The sequence below is a fragment of the Oncorhynchus mykiss genome, chromosome 8, assembly GCF_057628025.1.
Source record: "Oncorhynchus mykiss isolate SJ-2025 chromosome 8, ASM5762802v1, whole genome shotgun sequence".
NCBI classification, from domain to species: Eukaryota; Metazoa; Chordata; class Actinopteri; order Salmoniformes; family Salmonidae; genus Oncorhynchus; species Oncorhynchus mykiss.
Window position 1 is genome coordinate 42,650,219 of NC_143029.1, and position 14,319 is coordinate 42,664,537.

A 14,319-nucleotide genomic window follows, 5' to 3' on the forward strand; every position below is an offset into this window, starting at 1 on the left:
AACTGAAAAATTGGGCTTGCAAAATTATTCAGCCCCCTTACTTAAGTTAATACTTTGTAAGCGCCACCTTTTGCTGCGATTACAGCTGTAAGTCGCTTGGGGTATGTCTCTATCAGTTTTGCACATCGAGAGACTGACATTTTTTCCCATTCCTCCTTGCAAAACAGCTCGAGCTCATTGAGGTTGGATGGAGAGCATTTGTGAACAGCAGTTTTCAGTTCTTTCCACAGATTCTCTATTGGATTCAGGTCTGGACTTTGATTTGGCCATTCTAACACCTGGATATGTTTATTTTTGAACCATTCCATTGTAGATTTTGCTTTATGTTTTGGATCATTGTCTTGTTGGAAGACAAATCTCCGTCCCAGTCTCAGGTCTTTTGCAGACTCCATCAGGTTTTCTTCCAGAATGGTCCTGTATTTGGCTCCATCCATCTTCCCATCAATTTTATCCATCTTCCCTGTCCCTGCTGAAGAAAAGCAGGCCCAAACCATGATGCTGCCACCACCATGTTTGACAGTGGGGATGGTGTGTTCTGTGTTGCTTTTACGCCAAACATAACGTTTTGCATTGTTGGCAAAAAGTTCAATTTTGGTTTCATCTGACCAGAGCACCTTCTTCCACATGTTTGGTGTGTCTCCCAGGTGGCTTGTGGCAAACTTTAAACAACACTTTTTATGGATATCTTTAAGAAATGGCTTTCTTCTTGCCACTCTTCCATAAAGGCCAGATTTGTGCAATATACAACTGATTGTTGTCGTATGGACAGAGTCTCCCACCTCAGCTGTAGATCTCTGCAGTTCATCCAGAGTGATCATGGGCCTCTTGGCTGCATCTCTGATCAGTCTTCTCCTTGTATGAGCTGAAAGTTTAGAGGGACGGCCAGGTCTTGGTAGATTTGCAGTGGTCTGATACTCCTTCCATTTCAATATTATCGCTTGCACAGTGCTTCTTGGGATGTTTAAAGCTTGGGAAATCTTTTTGTATCCAAATCCGGCTTTAAACTTCTTCACAACAGTATCTCGGACCTGCCCGGTGTGTTCCTTGTTCTTCATGATGCTCTCTGCGCTTTTAACGGACCTCTGAGACAATCACAGTGCAGGTGCATTTATACGGAGACTTGATTACACACCGGTGGATTGTATTTATCATCTTTAGTCATTTAGGTCAACATTGGATCATTCAGAGATCCTCACTGAACTTCTGGAGAGAGTTTGCTGCACTGAAAGTAAAGGGGCTGAATAAGTTTGCATGCCCAATTTTTCAGTTTTTGATTTGTTAAAAAAGTTTGAAATATCCAATAAATGTCGTTCCACTTCATGATTGTGTCCCACTTGTTGTTGATTCTTCACAAAAAAATACAGTTATATATCTTTATGTTTGAAGCCTGAAATGTGGCAAAAGGTCGCAAAGTTCAAGGGGGCCGAATACTTTCGCAAGGCACTGTAACTGTTCAAACTAGATGATAGGGACACTGTGGACAATTTTCAGCAAATTGCAGCAAATAAACTAACAGAAATAACCACTTTTCCATAAACAAGGTCTAAATCATGTTTGATTGCACTCTGGAAGTACATTTTTCACAGAACTGTTCAAACAAGATGATAGGGACACTGGACAATTTTCAGCAAGTGGCAGCAATTGAACTACAGAAATAACCACTTTTCCATAAACAAGGTCTAAATCATGATTGGTTGCACTCTGAATACAATGTTTTAAACATAACTGTTCAAACTACTGGCAGACGAAAACCAGAGAAGATTTGCCTGATCCTAAACCCTCCATACACCTACCGAAACACAGGACGGAACTCTAAGGGCGGATGCATGACAACCATAGAGAGGGCTCGCCTTCTGGGTTTTTGTCTGCTCAAACCACTTGTAGTTTAAACACTAACCACTTGACAGGGACACATGGCAACCAACTGAGGTCCGGACCTGCACAAGGTACGCAACTCAATGGTTTTGCCTGATCCTACGCCGAGTATACCCATACAGACCAGCTGGATTCGACTAGACAGGTGTTAATTCAGAGTTAGGATCCTGGAAGGGAATAACTCCTAATTACACACATGATTGAAAACATCCAGGGCCAAAAGACTGACGAACACAGAAGTAAATACATAGACAACGTGGAGCTAAAAAAGAAGGATCCGACAGAGAGTAAACTCCTAGGTTGCACTATGCTTTCCACTTCCGTTGACAAGCAGACCTAGACATCATGACCATACCACTCGACATGGACACATGGCAACCAACCGAGGACCGGACCTGTTGACAGACCTACCTAACCCTAACCCTATACCTTAACCATTCTAAAAAACTATACCTAACCCTAAGCTTAACTATTCTATTCTAAAACTATTCTAAAAAACTATACCTTACTCTTACCTCAACCTTAACCATTCTAAAAACCATACCTAACCCTAACCCTACAGACAGACAGTCTTTAAACCCAACCAACGGGTTAATCTACAAGTGGGGCCTACTACTTTGGCCGGCCGCGCCCGGACCCGTCCGGCCCGCGCGTATATGATGTGGAGTGCACACCCCTCCCTTCCCCCCCTTCGGCTTCCACGTGTCAGAGATGGAAGTGGATCAACCGACTCAAAACTAGAACCTAACCCTAAACCCCTAACCCTAACCCCCTATCCCTAACCCCCTATCCCTAAACCCCTATCCCTAAACCCCCTATCCCTAACCCTCTAACCCTAAAACCCTCTAACCCTAAACCCCTATCCCTAACCCCCTATCCCTAAAACCCTCTAACCCTAAAACCCTCTAACCCTAAAACCCTCTAACCCTTAACCTCTAACCCCCTAACCCTCTAACCCCCCCTTAGGCTTCCACGTGTCAGAGATGGAAGTGGATCAACCGACTCAGAACTAGAAACTAACCCCTACCCCAACACCCTAACCCCCTAACCCTAACCCCCTAACCCTAACCCCTAACCCCTATCCCTAAACCCCTATCCCTAAACCCCCTAACCCTAAAACCCCCTAACCCTAAAACCCCCTAACCCTAACCCCTAACCCTAACCAGTTGAAACGAAACACAATTATATTCAAAACCTAACCCTAACCCCCTAACCGTAACCCTAACCCTCGTAACCCTAACCCTGGATCAGACTCAAAACTAGAAACCTAACCCTAACCCCAACCCTCGTAACCCTAACCCTCAGGCGGCAGGGTAGCCTAGTGGTTAGAGCGTTGGACTAGTAACCGGAAGGTTGCGAGTTCAAACCCCCGAGCTGACAAGGTACAAATCTGTCGTTCTGCCCCTGAACAGGCAGTTAACCCACTGTTCCCAGGCCGTCATTGAAAATAAGAATTTGTTCTTAACTGACTTGCCTGGTTAAATAAAGGTAAAAAAAAAAAAAAAAAAAAAAAAAAAAAACCCTCGAAACCCTAACCCTCGAAACCCTAACCCTCGTAACCCTAACCCTGGATCAACAGACTCAAAACTAGAAACCTAACCAGTTGAAACAAAACACAATTATATTCAAAACCTAACCCTCTAACCCAAACCCCCTAACCCTAAGCGCATATGAGTGGAGTACACCCCCTCCCTTCCCCCCTCCGGTTTCCACGTGTCAGAGATGGAAGTGGATCAACCGATTCAAACCTAGAACCCTAACCCCCTAACCCTGACCCCCCTAACCCTAAACCTAACCCCTAACCTCTAACCCAAACACTGGAGCAGTTACACCAACTTCGGAGGACACACATCACTGGAAACAACAAACAAACAAAAAATCCGGACCCGTATCTCCCATTCCCCAAGTGGACGAAAACACGGCAAAGAAATCTACCGCATACACAGGATCCCAAATGGACAAAAACGCGATGGTAGCTAGACTTGTATGGCAATTTAGCTAGTTAACTTGCTAGCTAATTTGTCCTGTGATATAAACATTGCGTTATTTTTTTACCTGAATTACACAAATTCCTCTACTCCGACAATTAATCCACACATAAACCGGTCAACTGAATCGTTTCTAGTCATCCCTCCTTCTTCATCTTTGAATTTATATGGTTATTGCCATCAACACAAATCAGTTCGTGCTTCAATCAACCACGTGAGTGAGGAGATATCACGTGCATAGGCAGAAATCCCAGGGGGGACACGACCCCCCTATCCTGGGAAAAATATGATTTCCCCCCCAATATATCACTGTAAACATATCTATGTCATTTCAATAATATGAATGAACGCAATGAAAGCACTTAAGCTGATTATAGACACTAATAGCGCGTTTTTAAGTTTCAAAAGATAGCGACCCCTTTGCCTCACAATGGTTTGATCCACTGTAGGTCATTAGTTTAGCTAACTAATGAAACTAATTGACTTGAGGTTAACGTTGGAAGCGTTCACACACACACTTGCTGAATTTGCAGAGCTGGCGCGCAAACTAAAGCAAACATTAACTATCAAGCTAGCTAGCTAACTAGTACCTATTCAATTTATGTGGAGTTGTCAAAAATTGAACTTTTGCTATCGTCTGTTAACAAGGTTGGTTATGTTTCCACCTGCCTCTAAAGAAATGTGTATTTAATGTTCAAGCATTCTTATTGGTTGGATCTCATCATTCAAGCATTCTTATTGGTTGATTTCATCTGGGTGCTTGTGTCACCGACTAACACCATGGTGTAGCTCCAGTTCTCCTCAGTCCGAGAAAACACATAGAGAAGGGTATGTGTTGCAGATTACTCCTTTGTAGAAGTCCATAACATGAAATAGATTAAACATCCCAAGGTTAATGCTGTAGATATTGTTATAAGGGAGTGTGAGACTATTGAAACATGTAACTTTCAGAGTTTTATTGTTGTTATTAATATAGTTTACAGAGTGCTAAAAGTGCTGCTGTTGCTAGCTAGCAAGCCTTTCTGGATGTAGACGATTAGCTTTGCTGGCCACCTGTGCTGGCGTTGCATTATGGGAGATGTAGTTTGGTCCTCTACGGTTTGAATGGAATAGAGGCGATTTCACGTTGTAACACGTTGAAATAAATGATGAAAGGCTGGTTGTAAGTACATATACCTGCATACATACTGGACTGATAAGGAACACTGCTTTAACTATTATTAGTAGTAGTATTATAATGATTTGAACAAGTTGGGACAACCCTTCAGTTAACTACTGTACCTATCAATTATCCAGTAGTAGTGATTATGGTTCCTCAATATACATTTAACATATTACAGCGTAGGCTATGTTAAATAAAACACTACTTTTGGTGTTTTTTCAGGAATTGCTCTTGAGAAAATGTCATGTAATTGTCCCTTCTAAGTTGATATCAGATTTTAGCCCCTGCTAGGGCAGATGGCACACAGACAGCAGAACTGGGGACAGATATGCAGGGACAGACTGGCAGAGACAGGGAGTCTCAGGTAAGTTTGTTGCACCCCATATACCGTTAGTTTACAGTACCATTGCCACCTACTGTCCAGTATGTATGCAGGTATATGTACTACAACCAGCAATACCAAGAAAGGCTGGTTGTAAGCACATATACCTGCACACATACTGGACTGATAAGGAACACTGCTTTAACTATTATTAGTAGTAGTATTATAATGATTTGAACAAGTTGGGACAACCCTTCAGTTAACTACTGTACCTATCAATTATCCAGTAGTAGTGATTATGGTTCCTCAATATACATTTAACATAGTACAGCACTACTTTTGGTGTTTTTTCAGGAATTGCTCTTGAGAAAATGTCATGTAATTGTCCCCTCCAAAGTTGATATCAGATTTTAGCCCCTGCTAGGGCAGATGGCACACAGACAGCAGAACTGGTGACAGATATGCAGGGACAGACTGGCAGAGACAGGGAGTCTCAGGTAAGTTTGTTGCACCCCATATACAGTCAGTGTACAGTACCATTGCCACCTACTGTCCAGTATGTATGCAGGTATATGTACTACAACCAGCAATACCAAGAAAGGCTGGTTGTATGTAGCACATATACCTGCATACATACTGGACTGATAAGGAACACTGCTTTAACTATTATTAGTAGTAGTATTATAATGATTTGAACAAGTTGGGACAACCCTTCAGTTAACTACTGTACCTATCAATTATCCAGTAGTAGTGATTATGGTTCCTCAATATACATTTAACATATTACAGCACTACTTTTGGTGTTTTTTCAGGAATTGGTCTTGAGAAAATGTCATGTAATTGTCCCCTCCAAAGTTGATATCAGATTTTAGCCCCTGCTAGGGCAGATGGCACACAGACAGCAGAACTGGTGACAGATATGCAGGGACAGACTGGCAGAGACAGGGAGTCTCAGGTAAGTTTGTTGCACCCCATATACAGTCAGTGTACAGTACCATTGCCACCTACTGTCCGGTATGTATGCAGGTATATGTACTACAACCAGCAATACCAAGAAAGGCTGGTTGTATGTAGCACATATACCTGCATACATACTGGACTGATAAGGAACACTGCTTTAACTATTATTAGTAGTAGTATTATAATGATTTGAACAAGTTGGGACAACCCTTCAGTTAACTACTGTACCTATCAATTATCCAGTAGTAGTGATTATGGTTCCTCAATATACATTTAACATATTACAGCGTAGGCTATGTGTTACAGCACTACTTTTGGTGTTTTTTCAGGAGAAAATGTCATGTAATTGTCCCCTTCAAAGTTGATATCAGATTTTAGCCCCTGCTAGGGCAGATGGCACACAGACAGCAGAACTGGGGACAGACTGGTAGAGACAGGGAGTCTCAGGTAAGTTTGTTGCACCCCATATACAGTCAGTGTACAGTACCATTGCCACCTACTGTCCGGTATGTATGCAGGTATATGTACTACAACCAGCAATACCAAGAAAGGCTGGTTGTAAGCACATATACCTGCATACATACTGGACTGATAAGGAACACTGCTTTAACTATTATTATTAGTAGTATTATAATGATTTGAACAAGTTGGGACAACCCTTCAGTTAACTACTGTACCTATCAATTATCCAGTAGTAGTGATTATGGTTCCTCAATATACATTTAACATATTACAGCGTAGGCTATGTGTTACAGCACTACTTTTGGTGTTTTTTCAGGAGAAAATGTCATGTAATTGTCCCCTTCAAAGTTGATATCAGATTTTAGCCCCTGCTAGGGCAGATGGCACACAGACAGCAGAACTGGGGACAGACTGGTAGAGACAGGGAGTCTCAGGTAAGTTTGTTGCACCCCATATACAGTCAGTGTACAGTACCATTGCCACCTACTGTCCAGTATGTATGCAGGTATATGTACTACAACCAGCAATACCAAGAAAGGCTGGTTGTAAGCACATATACCTGCACACATACTGGACTGATAAGGAACACTGCTTTTAACTATTATTAGTAGTAGTAGTATAATGATTTGAACAAGTTGGGACAACCCTTCAGTTCACTACTGTACCTATCAATTATCCAGTAGTAGTGATTATGGTTCCTCAATATACATTTAACATATTACCGCTTAGGCTATGTGTTACAGCACTACTTTTGGTGTTTTTTCAGGAATTGCTCTTGAGAAAATGTCATGTAATTGTCCCCTTCAAAGTTGATATCAGATTTTAGCCCCTGCTAGGGCAGATGGCACACAGACAGCAGAACTGGGGACAGATATGTAGGGACAGACTGGCAGAGACAGGGAGTCTCAGGTAAGTTTGTTGCACCCCATATACAGTCAGTGTACAGTACCATTGCCACCTACTGTCCAGTATGTATGCAGGTATATGTACTACAACCAGCAATACCAAGAAAGGCTGGTTGTATGTAGCACATATACCTGCATACATACTGGACTGATAAGGAACACTGCTTTAACTATTATTAGTAGTAGTATTATAATGATTTGAACAAGTTGGGACAACCCTTCAGTTAACTACTGTACATATCAATTATCCAGTAGTAGTGATTATGGTTCCTCAATATACATTTAACATATTACAGCGTAGGCTATGTGTTACAGCACTACTTTTGGTGTTTTTTCAGGAATTGCTCTTGAGAAAATGTCATGTAATTGTCCCTTCTAAGTTGATATCAGATTTTAGCCCCTGCTAGGGCAGATGGCACACAGACAGCAGAACTGGGGACAGATATGCAGGGACAGACTGGCAGAGACAGGGAGTCTCAGGTAAGTTTGTTGCACCCCATATACAGTCAGTGTACAGTACCATTGCCACCTACTGTCCAGTATGTATGCAGGTATATGTACTACAACCAGCAATTCCAAGAAAGGCTGGTTGTATGTAGCACATATACCTGCATACATACTGGACTGATAAGGAACACTGCTTTTAACTATTATTAGTAGTAGTATTATAATGATTTGAACAAGTTGGGACAACCCTTCAGTTAACTACTGTACCTATCAATTATCCAGTAGTAGTGATTATGGTTCCTCAAAATACATTTAACATATTACAGCACTACTTTTGGTGTTTTTTCAGGAATTGCTCTTGAGAAAATGTCATGTAATTGTCCCCTCCAAAGTTGATATCAGATTTTAGCCCCTGCTAGGGCAGATGGCACACAGACAGCAGAACTGGTGACAGATATGCAGGGACAGACTGGCAGAGACAGGGAGTCTCAGGTAAGTTTGTTGCACCCCATATACAGTCAGTGTACAGTACCATTTCCACCTACTGTCCAGTATGTATGCAGGTATATGTACTACAACCAGCAATACCAAGAAAGGCTGGTTGTATGTAGCACATATACCTACATACATACTGGACTGATAAGGAACACTGCTTTAACTATTATTAGTAGTAGTATTATAATGATTTGAACAAGTTGGGACAACCCTTCAGTTAACTACTGTACCTATCAATTATCCAGTAGTAGTGATTATGGTTCCTCAATATACATTTAACATATTACAGCACTACTTTTGGTGTTTTTTCAGGAATTGCTCTTGAGAAAATGTCATGTAATTGTCCCCTCCAAAGTTGATATCAGATTTTAGCCCCTGCTAGGGCAGATGGCACACAGACAGCAGAACTGGTGACAGATATGCAGGGACAGACTGGCAGAGACAGGGAGTCTCAGGTAAGTTTGTTGCACCCCATATACAGTCAGTGTACAGTACCATTGCCACCTACTGTCCAGTATGTACAGTGCCTTGCGAAAGTATTCGGCCCCCTTGAACTTTGCAACCTTTTGCCACATTTCAGGCTTCAAAAATAAAGATATAAAACTGTATTTTTTTTGTGAAGAATCAACAACAAGTGGGACACAATCATGAAGTGGAACGACATTTATTGGATATTTCAAACTTTTTTAACAAATCAAAAACTGAAAAATTGGGCTTGCAAAATTATTCAGCCCCCTTACTTAAGTTAATACTTTGTAAGCGCCACCTTTTGCTGCGATTACAGCTGTAAGTCGCTTGGGGTATGTCTCTATCAGTTTTGCACATCGAGAGACTGACATTTTTTCCCATTCCTCCTTGCAAAACAGCTCGAGCTCATTGAGGTTGGATGGAGAGCATTTGTGAACAGCAGTTTTCAGTTCTTTCCACAGATTCTCTATTGGATTCAGGTCTGGACTTTGATTTGGCCATTCTAACACCTGGATATGTTTATTTTTGAACCATTCCATTGTAGATTTTGCTTTATGTTTTGGATCATTGTCTTGTTGGAAGACAAATCTCCGTCCCAGTCTCAGGTCTTTTGCAGACTCCATCAGGTTTTCTTCCAGAATGGTCCTGTATTTGGCTCCATCCATCTTCCCATCAATTTTATCCATCTTCCCTGTCCCTGCTGAAGAAAAGCAGGCCCAAACCATGATGCTGCCACCACCATGTTTGACAGTGGGGATGGTGTGTTCTGTGTTGCTTTTACGCCAAACATAACGTTTTGCATTGTTGGCAAAAAGTTCAATTTTGGTTTCATCTGACCAGAGCACCTTCTTCCACATGTTTGGTGTGTCTCCCAGGTGGCTTGTGGCAAACTTTAAACAACACTTTTTATGGATATCTTTAAGAAATGGCTTTCTTCTTGCCACTCTTCCATAAAGGCCAGATTTGTGCAATATACAACTGATTGTTGTCGTATGGACAGAGTCTCCCACCTCAGCTGTAGATCTCTGCAGTTCATCCAGAGTGATCATGGGCCTCTTGGCTGCATCTCTGATCAGTCTTCTCCTTGTATGAGCTGAAAGTTTAGAGGGACGGCCAGGTCTTGGTAGATTTGCAGTGGTCTGATACTCCTTCCATTTCAATATTATCGCTTGCACAGTGCTTCTTGGGATGTTTAAAGCTTGGGAAATCTTTTTGTATCCAAATCCGGCTTTAAACTTCTTCACAACAGTATCTCGGACCTGCCCGGTGTGTTCCTTGTTCTTCATGATGCTCTCTGCGCTTTTAACGGACCTCTGAGACTATCACAGTGCAGGTGCATTTATACGGAGACTTGATTACACACCGGTGGATTGTATTTATCATCTTTAGTCATTTAGGTCAACATTGGATCATTCAGAGATCCTCACTGAACTTCTGGAGAGAGTTTGCTGCACTGAAAGTAAAGGGGCTGAATAAGTTTGCATGCCCAATTTTTCAGTTTTTGATTTGTTAAAAAAGTTTGAAATATCCAATAAATGTCGTTCCACTTCATGATTGTGTCCCACTTGTTGTTGATTCTTCACAAAAAAATACAGTTATATATCTTTATGTTTGAAGCCTGAAATGTGGCAAAAGGTCGCAAAGTTCAAGGGGGCCGAATACTTTCGCAAGGCACTGTAACTGTTCAAACTAGATGATAGGGACACTGTGGACAATTTTCAGCAAATTGCAGCAAATAAACTAACAGAAATAACCACTTTTCCATAAACAAGGTCTAAATCATGTTTGATTGCACTCTGGAAGTACATTTTTCACAGAACTGTTCAAACAAGATGATAGGGACACTGGACAATTTTCAGCAAGTGGCAGCAATTGAACTACAGAAATAACCACTTTTCCATAAACAAGGTCTAAATCATGATTGGTTGCACTCTGAATACAATGTTTTAAACATAACTGTTCAAACTACTGGCAGACGAAAACCAGAGAAGATTTGCCTGATCCTAAACCCTCCATACACCTACCGAAACACAGGACGGAACTCTAAGGGCGGATGCATGACAACCATAGAGAGGGCTCGCCTTCTGGGTTTTTGTCTGCTCAAACCACTTGTAGTTTAAACACTAACCACTTGACAGGGACACATGGCAACCAACTGAGGTCCGGACCTGCACAAGGTACGCAACTCAATGGTTTTGCCTGATCCTACGCCGAGTATACCCATACAGACCAGCTGGATTCGACTAGACAGGTGTTAATTCAGAGTTAGGATCCTGGAAGGGAATAACTCCTAATTACACACATGATTGAAAACATCCAGGGCCAAAAGACTGACGAACACGGAAGTAAATACATAGACAACGTGGAGCTAAAAAAGAAGGATCCGACAGAGAGTAAACTCCTAGGTTGCACTATGCTTTCCACTTCCGTTGACAAGCAGACCTAGACATCATGACCATACCACTCGACATGGACACATGGCAACCAACCGAGGACCGGACCTGTTGACAGACCTACCTAACCCTAACCCTATACCTTAACCATTCTAAAAAACTATACCTAACCCTAAGCTTAACTATTCTATTCTAAAACTATTCTAAAAAACTATACCTTACTCTTACCTCAACAACCATTCTAAAAACCATACCTAACCCTAACCCTACAGACAGACAGTCTTTAAACCCAACCAACGGGTTAATCTACAAGTGGGGCCTACTACTTTGGCCGGCCGCGCCCGGACCCGTCCGGCCCGCGCGTATATGATGTGGAGTGCACACCCCTCCCTTCCCCCCCTTCGGCTTCCACGTGTCAGAGATGGAAGTGGATCAACCGACTCAAAACTAGAACCTAACCCTAAACCCCTAACCCTAAACCCCTATCCCTATCCCTAACCCCCTATCCCTAAACCCCTATCCCTAAACCCCCTATCCCTAACCCTCTAACCCTAAAACCCTCTAACCCTAAACCCCTATCCCTAACCCCCTATCCCTAAAACCCTCTAACCCTAAAACCCTCTAACCCTAAAACCCTCTAACCCTTAACCTCTAACCCCCTAACCCTCTAACCCCCCCTTAGGCTTCCACGTGTCAGAGATGGAAGTGGATCAACCGACTCAGAACTAGAAACTAACCCCTACCCCAACACCCTAACCCCCTAACCCTAACCCCCTAACCCTAACCCCTAACCCTAACCCCTATCCCTAAACCCCTATCCCTAAACCCCCTAACCCTAAAACCCCCTAACCCTAAAACCCCCTAACCCTAACCCCTAACCCTAACCAGTTGAAACGAAACACAATTATATTCAAAACCTAACCCTAACCCCCTAACCGTAACCCTAACCCTCGTAACCCTAACCCTGGATCAGACTCAAAACTAGAAACCTAACCCTAACCCCAACCCTCGTAACCCTAACCCTCAGGCGGCAGGGTAGCCTAGTGGTTAGAGCGTTGGACTAGTAACCGGAAGGTTGCGAGTTCAAACCCCCGAGCTGACAAGGTACAAATCTGTCGTTCTGCCCCTGAACAGGCAGTTAACCCACTGTTCCCAGGCCGTCATTGAAAATAAGAATTTGTTCTTAACTGACTTGCCTGGTTAAATAAAGGTAAAAAAAAAAAAAAAAAAAAAAAAAAAAAAAAAACCCTCGAAACCCTAACCCTCGAAACCCTAACCTTCGAAACCCTAACCCTCGAAACCCTAACCCTCGTAACCCTAACCCTGGATCAACAGACTCAAAACTAGAAACCTAACCAGTTGAAACAAAACACAATTATATTCAAAACCTAACCCTCTAACCCAAACCCCCTAACCCTAAGCGCATATGAGTGGAGTACACCCCCTCCCTTCCCCCCTCCGGTTTCCACGTGTCAGAGATGGAAGTGGATCAACCGATTCAAACCTAGAACCCTAACCCCCTAACCCTGACCCCCCTAACCCTAAACCTAACCCCTAACCTCTAACCCAAACACTGGAGCAGTTACACCAACTTCGGAGGACACACATCACTGGAAACAACAAACAAACAAAAAATCCGGACCCGTATCTCCCATTCCCCAAGTGGACGAAAACACGGCAAAGAAATCTACCGCATACACAGGATCCCAAATGGACAAAAACGCGATGGTAGCTAGACTTGTATGGCAATTTAGCTAGTTAACTTGCTAGCTAATTTGTCCTGTGATATAAACATTGCGTTATTTTTTTACCTGAATTACACAAATTCCTCTACTCCGACAATTAATCCACACATAAACCGGTCAACTGAATCGTTTCTAGTCATCCCTCCTTCTTCATCTTTGAATTTATATGGTTATTGCCATCAACACAAATCAGTTCGTGCTTCAATCAACCACGTGAGTGAGGAGATATCACGTGCATAGGCAGAAATCCCAGGGGGGACACGACCCCCCTATCCTGGGAAAAATATGATTTCCCCCCCAATATATCACTGTAAACATATCTATGTCATTTCAATAATATGAATGAACGCAATGAAAGCACTTAAGCTGATTATAGACACTAATAGCGCGTTTTTAAGTTTCAAAAGATAGCGACCCCTTTGCCTCACAATGGTTTGATCCACTGTAGGTCATTAGTTTAGCTAACTAATGAAACTAATTGACTTGAGGTTAACGTTGGAAGCGTTCACACACACACTTGCTGAATTTGCAGAGCTGGCGCGCAAACTAAAGCAAACATTAACTATCAAGCTAGCTAGCTAACTAGTACCTATTCAATTTATGTGGAGTTGTCAAAAATTGAACTTTTGCTATCGTCTGTTAACAAGGTTGGTTATGTTTCCACCTGCCTCTAAAGAAATGTGTATTTAATGTTCAAGCATTCTTATTGGTTGGATCTCATCATTCAAGCATTCTTATTGGTTGATTTCATCTGGGTGCTTGTGTCACCGACTAACACCATGGTGTAGCTCCAGTTCTCCTCAGTCCGAGAAAACACATAGAGAAGGGTATGTGTTGCAGATTACTCCTTTGTAGAAGTCCATAACATGAAATAGATTAAACATCCCAAGGTTAATGCTGTAGATATTGTTATAAGGGAGTGTGAGACTATTGAAACATGTAACTTTCAGAGTTTTATTGTTGTTATTAATATAGTTTACAGAGTGCTAAAAGTGCTGCTGTTGCTAGCTAGCAAGCCTTTCTGGATGTAGACGATTAGCTTTGCTGGCCACCTGTGCTGGCGTTGCATTATGGGAGATGTAGTTTGGTCCTCTACG